Here is a 12,749-nt window from a genome sequence, read left to right on the forward strand (position 1 = left end):
AAACACAATTTGAGGTAATTTGGTTGAAGGAAATCAAGATACAGAGGGAATAAATCGAACACACATAGGTTCTCAATCTCCTTGTGTTGTTGTGTGGTCACGAGAACATAAATAAGAGCAGGGTAGTCACCGATGGCGGCAACACTGACCACCCGAGAGGGAAACGGCGGAGCTCAACGGCGTAGGTGGTCAGAAAAAGGTATGAGTTAAGTCAATTTCGTATTTCTGTTGTTCAAGTTCATAATGTCGATTGATATTAAGCCCTTGTAAAATTTCCTTGATTGTCATTTTAACATAAATTCAATTAATAAGCTTCCTTCCTAAGCTTCTGATTTCTCGTTTCGATCCACCAAGTCAACAAAAAAGTTAATTGAAATTGAGGATTGTCTTTGTTGGCGTTGTGTGGTTTGAATTTTAAGATGCAACAACAACAAAAATTAACAAGTGGAGCATTTTTTTTTTTGCGTTTCCAGAATTGCCTTCTGAAGATTATCAATTGCAATCGATAATTAATTGAAATTGAGGATTATTTGTGTTTGTTGGCGTTGTGTGGTGTGAATTTTGAAACCAACGATTCAATTTTGATTTACAAATGTATTGATTGTCGCTATAGTCTAATTCTGGTGGAGCGATTCAGTCAAGAACATGGAGTCGAGGTCTAATTACATCCAAATTCTATTATATTCAATTTTTGGATGTTTAGATTTTTTTAAGGTTAGTTGAATATACTTTTTTCTTGGTGGATTCTGATTTCGGAATCCCAGGAGCAATTTGAAGAGTAAAAACAAAACATTGACATGGTGGCTGTGAAATTTGTGAATTGCCAATTTTTTCAAAACATCATTGATTTGTTTGCAGGTTATCACTGTGGCAAATACTCTAGAGTTTATCATTGATTGGTTTTGTATCTTCAAGTAATCCGTTCTACAGGTTGCATGGGAAAGCTTGTGCTATGCTACTGTTACATTACACATACAAAAGGAAGGGTAAAAAGGGAAAAGAGTAATTACAGCAACATTAGATTTGTGTTACTTCCAGCTTTGTATAAGGATTATCTTTGGTTGTGGAGGGCGTATTTGACATCGAGTTCATTGGCTTTGTATCTGGGACGATTGGGTTATTTCATGAAATGCGCGAGAGAGGTATTCATTTGTGAATAGCAAGGTATTCATTTGTTAATAAGAATGTATTAATTGGTAAATAGCAGTGTAATCATCTGTGAATGTGTATTTATTTATGATTAGATGTATTCTATGATTCATTTGTGAATACCAGGATATTCATTTGTTAATAACAATGCATTCATTTGTAAATAGCAGTGTAATCATATGTGAATAAGTTTGTTTATTTAAGATTAAAGGTATTCTTTTATGAAGAAATGATAATTTTTACACCCCTCTTATTTTCGGTTGATTAAAAGAAAAGAATTGGATTACTTATAAATTGATATGTATTCATTTGTGATTGTAGTAGTATAGGTTTTTTTGAAAAAAAAAATTGTTTATGAATACAAATGTATTGATTGGGGGTTGGATTTCTATTAATTTTATCGAAAAAAAAAACGTGAAATAGGAGAAAAAAATATTTTTTAAGAAAAAAAATTAAATTTTTATGGTTAAAATTTTTGTTTGATAAAAATGTTATTTATATTTCGTTAATAAGAAAAATAAAAAATCAAATATTTCCTTCTTTTTTGGTATGTGATCCTAAATTTAAGGGAATTTGATTGATTTTATTTTATTTTAATTTAATTAAAACATACAATTACTAATATGCCTTTATATATTGATTGGTCCAGAACTGTTCTCACATTCTCAACCTTTAAGGTGTTCTTATTTGATCATTTCTCTCTCTCTCTCTCTCTCTCTCTCTCTCTATATATATATATATATATATATATATATATATATATATATATATATATATAGAGAGAGAGAGAGAGAGAGAGAGAGAGAGAGAAAAAAAGAGAGAGAGTTAAGTTCAAATGTTTTCACTATCTATTATGTGCATGTATGATTCATTCTGTACCAATCATTTTAGTTATTTTAAAAAAATAATTAATGCATATTAAATGCTGAAGATGTAATTAATATTCATTATATCTTCAACAAGTAATATGCATTAATTACTTTTTTAAAATAACTAAAATGATTGTTCCGGAATCAATTATACATGTACACAATAGATAATGAAAACAAAATAACCCTATATGTATATATATATATATATATATATATATATATATATATATATATATATATATAGGATATAGATCCGGTAAGAATTTTTTTTTGGTAGGAAGGTAAGAAGTTTTTTTTCTACATATTTTTTTGACGAACAAAAGAAATGAATCACTAGATGATTCATTTGTAAGTTGATTCACAACAAAAAATTCCCAAAAAAAACATATTTATGATTCATTTTTAAGTAAATTAAGAAAAAATTCACTTTTGTGACAATTTTAGTGAATAACAACAAAATCATTGTATAAATGAATCATCGAGATGTTTTTTTGAGAATTTTTTCTTGTGAATCATCTAATGATTCATTTTGTTTGTTCGCGAAAAAAATATGTAGAAAAAAAAACTTCTTACCTTCCTACCAAAAATTTCCTTCTTATTTGATCTTGACTCTTTCTCTCTCTCTCTCTCTCTCTCTCTCTATATATATATATATATATATATATATATATATATATATATATATATATATATATATATATATATAACTAATTGATTTAATAAACAAAACAAAAGTTAATATATTTTATGAAAAAGTTATATAACTTCAAAATAGTTGTCAAAACTTTCAAAATTAAAAAATATCAAATATTATAAATATTGTTGTTACATAATGTTTTATCATTTTTTTTATTCTTTTTAATTACATATGTAAACCCAAATGAAGTTTCTCCACCACCCCTCTGTATATATACACTCCATAGTAAACGTACCTGAAGTTTCCCAAAGAAGAAGATTGTTTCACAAACATTCATCACGAGAAAAAAATTAGCAAAATCCTCGTAAGAGATTAATAAATCAACACATGATTGTTTCTCACCCTCCTTCAACTTTTGGTTGCTTTTTAAAGGAGGATCCACCATTGTTGATGTGTGAATGAGAATGATATTTGTGTATATGATATGAACTCATTCCATGTTGAGCTCGTATCACGCCATGAGCCCCATGTAAAACTCACTCCTTAAAGTTTGATTGTAGGAGAAAGGGACACTTAGACTTATAAGTCACCAACTTATTTTACTTTTGACCGACGTGAGATCGTAACACCATCGCATAAAGGGGATTCAATCACAATTTTTGATAGGTTTTAAAGAGGGATCCACCATATGTGTTGCTCCTAACACTCCATGAATCTTATGGGTCAAAAATGTCACATGCCTCATTTTGTTATATAGTTGTAAAGCTAGGTATTGAACCATCAAAAAATTTCTACAACTTTAGGTTTATATAGTTAATCAACCATTAGACAAGCGACTTTAACATCCGTAACAATACAAAATCATTAATCGATAACAATTACACATACCAATGTTGTAAAAATCCCAACTAGGTCCTGATTAATCTTGATGCGCTACCGACTAGTGATTAATCCATGCCTACATAATGAGTAAAGAAGTAGAAAACGATAAAATTTGAACACTTTGAAGAAGTTGTATGTCGATATAAACTATTGAGGAATGATTAGTATGATATTAATCATATTAACTTATTTTGATATGATATTAGTGATATTTATGAACTTTCTTATGATATTAACCATATTTTTTTAAAAGAAAAGTTCAACAAATTAGCAATTTATGGTACCCGATTAATCTCCCAGTTAATCCATTAACCCCAGTTCACCGACTACCTAACGTTAAACGTTTTTTTCAACTTTGAAAAATACACATTCATAAACACAATTGAAAGGTTTATCCAGTTAATCAAGTGCGCTATCTTGTAATTAGATGGATTGTCTAAAACATAATTGAGAACAACCGTTATCTTGTTGATTTTACGGATGACAAACCTAAGCATAACAACACACTTTGAATTGCTCCCATTTCTATTTTCATGTTCACTGGTGGCTATGGTTTCATCACAATCGTAATTTAACCTTGAAACATCCATATTAGTTTTTTCATCAAGCTCATCTACCGTTGGATTCGATTTCATCATTATCATAACTAAACGCTAAAACATCCATTGCAGTCATTTCGTCATGCTCATCCACAGGTGGATTCGATTTCATCGGAGTAATAACTAAACTATAAAACATCCATCGTAGTTGTTTCGTCAGGCTCAACCGCAGGTGGGTTATATTTCATCGGAATCGAAATTATACCCTGGAATATCCATGATAGTTGTTTTGTAAAGCTCATTCTCCTCCAATTTGGCATGGTGACGTGAGTTTCCAAACATAACCCAACAAAATTCATCATAATGGAAGTGTGATTAGATAAGAACATAAATTTGCATCGAAAATAGAACCAAAGGCCGTACAAGTTGGTGAATTTGGGGGAAGAGATCGTAATGGATAAGCGGGTGAACAGTTGTGACAGGGTGTGACAATGTAAGATGTCTTTGGATATGTGTTGATTTTGTTAGTTGTAGGTAGGGGTGAGCATTGGAACTTGGTATCTGTTTCGGAACTGAAACCGCCTTGGAACTGTCAGCGGTTTCGGTTCCGGTTCTTATTTTTTCGAAATCTTTATCTGTTTGGTATCCGCCGAAACCGGTTTATATATAAACTAACTTATATAATCATGGATTTATCTTAAATAAAAATTTTAATTTTCAGTTTGTTATAAACGTCTAAATAATCAACATATGCAAAGCGTGAGAGAGATATTGTGGTTATTATGACTTTTCAATATATGCAAAGCAAATTGCAACTAAAAACTAGTTATGCTAGTAGATAATGATCTCCATCATTTTGCCATATTTTATACGTACAGCAGCAATGGTTATAACAGGCTTTTAAAAAAATCTTTATCACGCAGTTTCAAATTCGAATTATCCATAGCTGCCAAAAAGGAACTATTGCGAATACAACAATAATACTAAACTCAAATTTCAATTTGTTATGCATATCGATTAATACTACATATTAATAAACACCCACAAATATTTTTAATTGATAACCAATGGTTAGTATAATGATTTGTAATGATTGAATTTTATGAACTTCATTACAAACCGATACCCGGAACCGAACCGGTCCTTCGGTTCGAGTTCCGGTTCCAAAATATAAGGAACTTGTGTAATCGGCTCGGGTTCCGTTTCCAAAGTTTCAAGAACCGGCGGTTCTGCTTCCAGAAAATTAGGGCGGTTACCCGCTTATGAGAGAGAGAGAGAGAGAGAGAGAGAGAGAGAGAGAGCCATCATGTATTTTATACTCCTCGAAGTTATAAATTGGTAAAATGAAAAGAAAAATTAAAAAGGTATTCATTCTTTTTAGATGGACCAACGGACCATTGGCATTAGTGTTTTAAAAACGGATTCAAACCGGCCGGTTGAACCCGTCGAACCAGGACCAGAGGTGAAGACATTTTGATTTGGACCGGTTTTATAATGATTTCCTGACCGGATTGAACCAGCCGGTTTTGGTAAAAAATTAGTTCAACCGGATGAATTAAACCGGAATGGACCGGATTGAACCAGAGAGTCTTGGATTTTTGTGTTTGTTTTGGGTTTCTTTGTTTGATTTTGGTTTCTATAACGAATGTTTTTATATGTTGCATTCAATTTAGGTTTGTAATATTAAAAAGATGACAAGTTTTGTAATCAATGTATATGTAGGATAATTAAACATATAAAAATATAGAACTAATTTGACCATCCGGTTAAACTGGAAAACATCACCCGACCGGTTGAATTAATAAACCGGTTTTTAAAACATTGATCGGTATAAATTTGAAAAACCAAATTTTCAAAAATCATTGGGACATACACTATCTTTTTTTACAAGCGACCAAAATATAAATTTGACAAAACCATAACTACAATTTCTATAAGAGTAAGTTACATGAATGGTCCTTATGGTTTGCGGTAATTTGAATGTTTGGTCATAACTTATTTTTTTAACTCGGAAGGTCCCTATAATTCGTTTTTGTTGTGTTTAGTCTCTGTCTTACCTAAAGAAACTATTTTACTCTTGATTTTTTAATTTAATTAAATAAGATGGGATAGATAAGATAAGATAAGGTAAGGTGAAAGTGAGTTTAGGGATGTATTTATTTAAATATATTAAAAAAATCAAGGGCAAAATAATCTTTTTATATATGACAAGGACCAAACACACAATAAAAACAAACTAAAGGGACCTTTTGAGTTAAAAAAAATAAGTTTGGACCAAATGTGCAAATTACTCCAAACCATAGGGACCATTTGTGTAATTTACTCTTTCTATAATTCACTTATATCTATAGATAGCACAAGTAGTTACAACTCAAACCATGAACAACTCATTTAGCCAACTTCAGTCCTTCACGAATCTCTTGCTTCCTACCTTCAGATTTCAACGACTCTACACACTACGCCTTGAATTACTTGTACATTAACCGCACTAAAACGAATCAAATAAATTTATAACAAGTGTTCCAGATATATTCATTGTTTCCAAGATTAGTTTGATTTAGACTAAAATCCATAATTTCAACTTTCTCAACCATTATTCTCTAGCAAACCAGATCCAAGTTGGCACAAATATGCCAAAAGAGCTCTAGTGCAACAAAAAAAAAGGGAAGTTTTGAACAGTTGTAGATAAGTTAACGAAGAAATCATCATTCTTGAAACATATTTCTACAAAATACTTCATTTTTGTAGAGTATAGCATTTTAAAATATCAGTCTATCTATTTCCAACAAAAAGTCAATGACTGATTTATTTTTATCTCGTTACAATATCTATTGTAAACATAACAGAGAATATAAAAAGAATCACCTTCAGGAAGATGAGCCCTTCAACTGGGAGTCCTCAACTGAAGAATTGCTCTGTAGTACTGAACACATGTTTGAAGGTGAATCAGTGAAGAAAACAGGATCCTCCATGTTCTCAACATATAAAGTGACAATTTGGGGGATCGGAGGCATGCTCACATCCGAAACCCCTTCAAGAATCCGTTCCACCAAACTCATTGAAGGCCTACTGTCTTCCTCATCTTGGATACACCAACATGCAACTTTGCAAATTTTTGTCACTTCTTCAACACAAGCTTCCCTATTTAATCTACTGTCTAACAGGCTAAGGATATCACCTCCCTCCATAAGAACATTCGTAACCAAACCTGGGAAGAATGTACTCCTTGAATCATCACAATGCACCACATTTCGTTTTCCGTATACTAATTCAAAAAGCATCATTCCATAGCTATAAACATCTGCCTTAGCTGTGACTGCTAACCCTGATATCCATTCCGGTGCTAGATACCCGGGTGTCCCTCTAATAGTTGTCAAAACCCTACTAAAATCTCTACCAACAAGTTTTGCCAGACCAAAGTCTGCAATTTTTGGACTGAAATCTGCACCTAAGAGAATGTTTTCTGGCTTTATGTCACAGTGAATGATACAGTCTCTGCACTTCTCATGAAGATAGGCCAACCCTTTTGCAGCTCCTAGTGCAATCTGATACCTCGTTTTCCAGTTTAAAACTTGTTTTCCTCGGAAAAGATGGGTGTCCAGAGAACCATTTTCCATGTAATCATACACCAACAACTTATTGCTCCCTTCAGAACAGAAGCCACGAAGGCGTACAAGATTAACGTGTTGGATGGATCCGATTGTGCTGACTTCGCTCCTGAACTGCTTCTCTCCTTGGCTTATGCTTTCCAGCTTTTTCACTGCTACAGTGGATGAATCACGCAGTACCCCCTTGAAAACAGAGCCAAAACCACCTCCTCCTAATTTGTGGGAGAAATTTTTGGTGGCTACTTTTAAATCTTTGTAGGTGAACGCCAGCAATGATCCCTCCATTGTCGTCTTTCCAACTGAGATTCTCTTTTTTCTATATATTAAAACCAAAATCAGACCCCAGAGAAAAGCCCCACCTACAACAGCACCCACAATGACCCAATAACTCTTTGTATGATGTGGAAGATCTTTAGAAGCGACTTTCACGTAGATTGTTTTTCCACTATCATTATCTTCCGATAGGTTCAAGAGATCTCCATTCCAAACCAAACACTGATTATCGACAAAAGAGTAGGCATTACAGGAGCAATTCTTCAAACACGTGGTACGACATTCTTCCGCACTCCCAACTTCCAGAGTTATATTTGAAGGTGGGTAGCTCTTGGCTTTAATCATGAGAGAATCTTGCTTTTCCATGTTCCCCCCACACTGCAAATCAGTTTTTCTCACACACCCACCGGAGAAATCACTCTGATTCCAATCACTCTCTGATCTAGGTTTGAAGCCAATGAAGCAATTACAGAATTGTGATACAGCCTGACTACAAATCCCAAAGGCGCCACACAGAGCAAAGACATCACACCGTGTTTTAGGTTGAGACCAAAACAAATTCCAGTCATTGGCAGTCTCCACCCATGTTAGTTGCTGAACTTGACCAGAAACATCTATTACGAAGCTAGATGTAACGGAAGGATTATACACTGTGTAAGTGACATAACTCTCGTTCTCATTCTTATGGTAGCTGAAATTAAAAAGGGAATTCGATGTCATTTCAGGTACTAAGTCAAATGTTTTCCCATTCCAAGAACCGCTTGTCCAATATTGATGGGAGCCATTCCACTGGATCACATACTCATTGCTAGATGGATGAAGCTCCAAAGAGAAGAGTCCAACAGCTGGATCTTCTTTGCTTCTCCATGATGTAAGAACCTGGTTCCTTTTTGTTCTATTATCATAACCAAATTTAGCACCAGGCAACCAAGTATGTGTTGGGTGATCAAAACTTTGCCAAACAGGTTCAACTGAATTTGAGCTGTCACTCAAAACTAAGTTACCATCATCACGAAGAACAGCTATTGCAGACTTCAAAGTGGTGGTGGTGGAGACGTTTGTGGACCAAATCTGGAACTTGGACTCATTCAAGAGCACCAAATTACCATCAATGATTTTTAATTCTGAACGGAATCTATCAGTGATGGGTGTATCTCTGTTTGCCACCCAAACTATGATAGGAGGATTTGAATAGAGTTTCTTATACCAGATGCCTATGTAATAGTTGAAAGAGTTACCTGCCTTGAAGAAACCCAACTCGAATTTTTCACCTTCGGATATGATTGTAAGGTCTCCTGACAGAGACTGGTTTGTAGATAGAGTGTTGGTTCCATATGAGATAGTGATGGATAAAGTGAAAAACAGGAGGACCAAAAACCCTGATAAGTTACTGCTACTTTCTGTGAAGCTCATGACTACTACCAAACTTGGACACCGAGATGGATAAAGAGAGAATGATAAATGGCAGATTTCAAATCATATGCAGAAATATATTTCAAGTTTGGAGTTTCACAAATGGATATACTTCTTCCAAGAGTTTAGTTATAAGTGTTTCATGAAATAGTTATGAAACTTTCAAATAAGTTGAACGAAATAGTACACAAGTTGACAGTGGAATGGGTCAATGTGAGGAATTTTAAATTAATATATTCATCTTCATATTGATTAGTATATATAATACACAGATATACATACAATAGCTAACTAGCCATAACAGGATTTAAAAAAATCAAATCATATCTCATCTCTAATAGTCATGAATCACCTATCTGTTTCGTAAGTTTGACAAATGACTTCGTAAACAGATATAAATGCAAAATACAAGTTCTACATGATAGGTCTTTAATTACATCCGTCCTTGATAACCTAGAAGGAAACATAAAAACCATTCTTGCATGATATGAGCCAAATTCTTCCACAAGGGAGTTATTCAGTTATTTTCATCCCAAGTTACTAGGCAAAGGCAATGTTTTTATATATATTTGATTACTTGGATGTTTTAGCATCCTTTTATGATTCTTGTTAAAGACATATAATATATTATCCTCTTATGATTCTTGTTAGACTTTTAAATATATTGTTCTATCATCTTAAAATATTTGTGTATGTGTGTGTGTCTCTCTCTCTCTCTCTCTCTCTCTCTCTCTATATATATATATATATATATATATATATATATATATATATATATATATATATATATATATATATATATATATATATATATATATATATATATATATATATATATATATATATAGGGTTAGGTTATTTTGTTTTCACTATCTATTGTATGCATGTATGACTGATTCTGGACCAATCATTTTATTATTTTAAGAAAGTAATTAATACATATTACATGTTAAAGATATAATAGGTATTAATTACATCTTCAACATTTAATATGCATTAATTACTTTCTTAAAATAACTAAAATGATTGGTCCAAAATTAATCATAAATGCACATAATAGATAGTGAAAACATTTGAACCTAAGTCTCTCTCTCTCTCTCTCTCTCTCTATATATATATATATATATATATATATATATATATATATATATATATATATATATATATATATATATATATATATATCTTAGAATAATAATAAGTTTAATTAGGCTATTTTTGTTAGGTAAAGAACACGGATAAACTCAAAGAGGTCAGACGAGAAAGAAAAAACAAAAACGAAAATCAAAACACATGTATTTAAGCGGTTCACACTTTCTTACGATATGCTACATCCAGAGTGTCCAGGGGCGGAACACAGACATTTTATCTAGGGGGCGACAACAACTTTATCCTGACAATCTACATGTGTGATTAGACGCAGACAACTCATGCACTACACTTCGTAGCCTTCGAGGTTTCTTTAACCTATATTAGTTTATCAGATTTCAGTTTATATTTTTTTATTTTACTATATTAGATTTTCATTTTTAAGAGAGAAACACAGATGTAAGTGAAAGCTCCATACCTTTGAGCGACTGAAAGAGAGATATGAGAGGAGTGCCTGCCCCGACGATGAATTTGTAGCAATCCGATGAGAAGCACGAAGGAAACAATACTATTGTCTAGTCAAGCATGTTGGCTACGAGAGAAAATGGAGTGCAAGAAGGCGACGGAAAGGAGATGAGTGAACCCCAATGACGGAGAGGAAAATTTTAGGTTTTCTTATTTTAAATCTTGAAAATGCGAGTCAAAAATTGGTATTGGTATTTTAATAGGGTTTGTATTTTAGTTTCCGATTTCTTAGTTAATAACTTTTCTAATAATATGTTAGTTATATGGGCTGATAATAATATCTGGAGGGGCCGGTTAGTCTATTTTTTAAAAAAATTCAACATGCATAATTATTGATATTATATTAGTTGATATTTGGAAGATAAAAACCTGGGGGCCATGGCCCCCCTAGCCCCTTCTACGTTCCGCCCCTGCCAGTGTTGAGAGAGAGAGAGAGAGAGAGAGTGTAGAATTTAATCGGGATTGAACTCCCCATTAACCCCCCCCCCCCCTCATATTAGTTGATATTCGGAAGATAAAAACCTGGGGGGCCATGGCCCCCCTAGCCCCTTCTACGTTCCGCCCCTGCCAGTGTTGAGAGAGAGAGAGAGTATAGAATTTAATCGGGATTGAACTCCCCATTAACGACCCGTTCCCGGTATGTTAATTCATTGGTAATTGTTGTAAGTTTTGCATGAGGGACTCGGCGAGTTCATAGCCTGACTCGCCGAGTAGGGTCGCGACTTCGAGCACGTGTGAGCCGGGGACTCGGCGAGTCCATATCCCTGACTCGGTGAGTCCATCCGTCTGGGTGAAACCCTAAATCCCCGGGTTGCCCACTATTTAAGTCACCTTATAGCCCCATTCTCGCCTCCCTCACCCTGAGAACACTGTGAGAAAGAACCCTAATCCACCCTTGTGTGAGCTAAGTGTTTTGTGCCATTTTGTGAAGGTTTGAAGAAGGAGAAGAAGAAAGGAGCAAGGAGAAGAGGTGTAGTGCAAAGATCCAAGGGCAAATCTGAGTTATTTGAGGTATTTTCGGATTTTCCCTCTTGTTATATGCTTTAAACCTCCATTAGAGCTCTCCTAGGATCTAGTTGATGCTTGTTCCAAGCCTTATGTTTGCATGAATGACTTAATAAGTCGAGATATCTTTAGATCTGAATGATTGGGTGTTGTAGAGCCCATATCTACTGCCTTTTGGAGTTACTTTGCATATTAACCATAGATCTACCCATTTTGTGCATCTTTTAGCCTTATTTCCCTTATTCATGAGGTTGTACACGTAAAGTTGGAAACTTTACGTGGTAAATCAGCTTATTGGACTCAGATCTATCAATTGTATGTGTTGGATTCAAACAAAATCGAGTAAAAATCAGTTGCATGGCGGAAACTCGGCGAGTCGGGAAGAACGACTCGGCGAGTTGGGTCGCGAGTTCCCGATTCCTTCATTTTTATCAGTGTCGAGTGGATCCCGTGAGTTAGAGAGTGGACTCAGCGAGTTGAGAGTAGACTCAGTGATGGAGGGACTCGACGAGTTGTTCATACAACTCGGCGAGTCCAAGGCAATCTTCTTAAGATCAAGAACAACTCGTCGAGTTTGTTCATACGGCTCGGCAAGTCGGATGAAGATTGTCTGAGTTCTTGGATCAAGTGGGTACTCGTCGAGTCGATTCCACACTCGACGAGTAGCAGCGTGTAGAACTGAGAAGTGAGAGTAGGACTCGGCGAGTTGGGCGGCCCAACTCGGCGAGTCAGCCCAAAAGAGAGTTGACTTTGACCA

General features: G+C 34.3%; 1 pseudogene; it reads right to left on the reverse strand.

Moving 5' to 3' along the window:
- Positions 1 to 6,787: 6,787 nt before the first annotated feature.
- Positions 6,788 to 9,503, reverse strand: LOC145092351 (G-type lectin S-receptor-like serine/threonine-protein kinase At2g19130 pseudogene; annotated as a pseudogene).
- Between the last annotated feature and the right edge of the window lie 3,246 nt (positions 9,504 to 12,749).

This window comes from Lactuca serriola, chromosome 3 (genome assembly GCF_051521515.1).
Source record: "Lactuca serriola cultivar US96UC23 chromosome 3, Lser_US96UC23_V15, whole genome shotgun sequence".
NCBI lineage: Eukaryota > Viridiplantae > Streptophyta > Magnoliopsida > Asterales > Asteraceae > Lactuca > Lactuca serriola.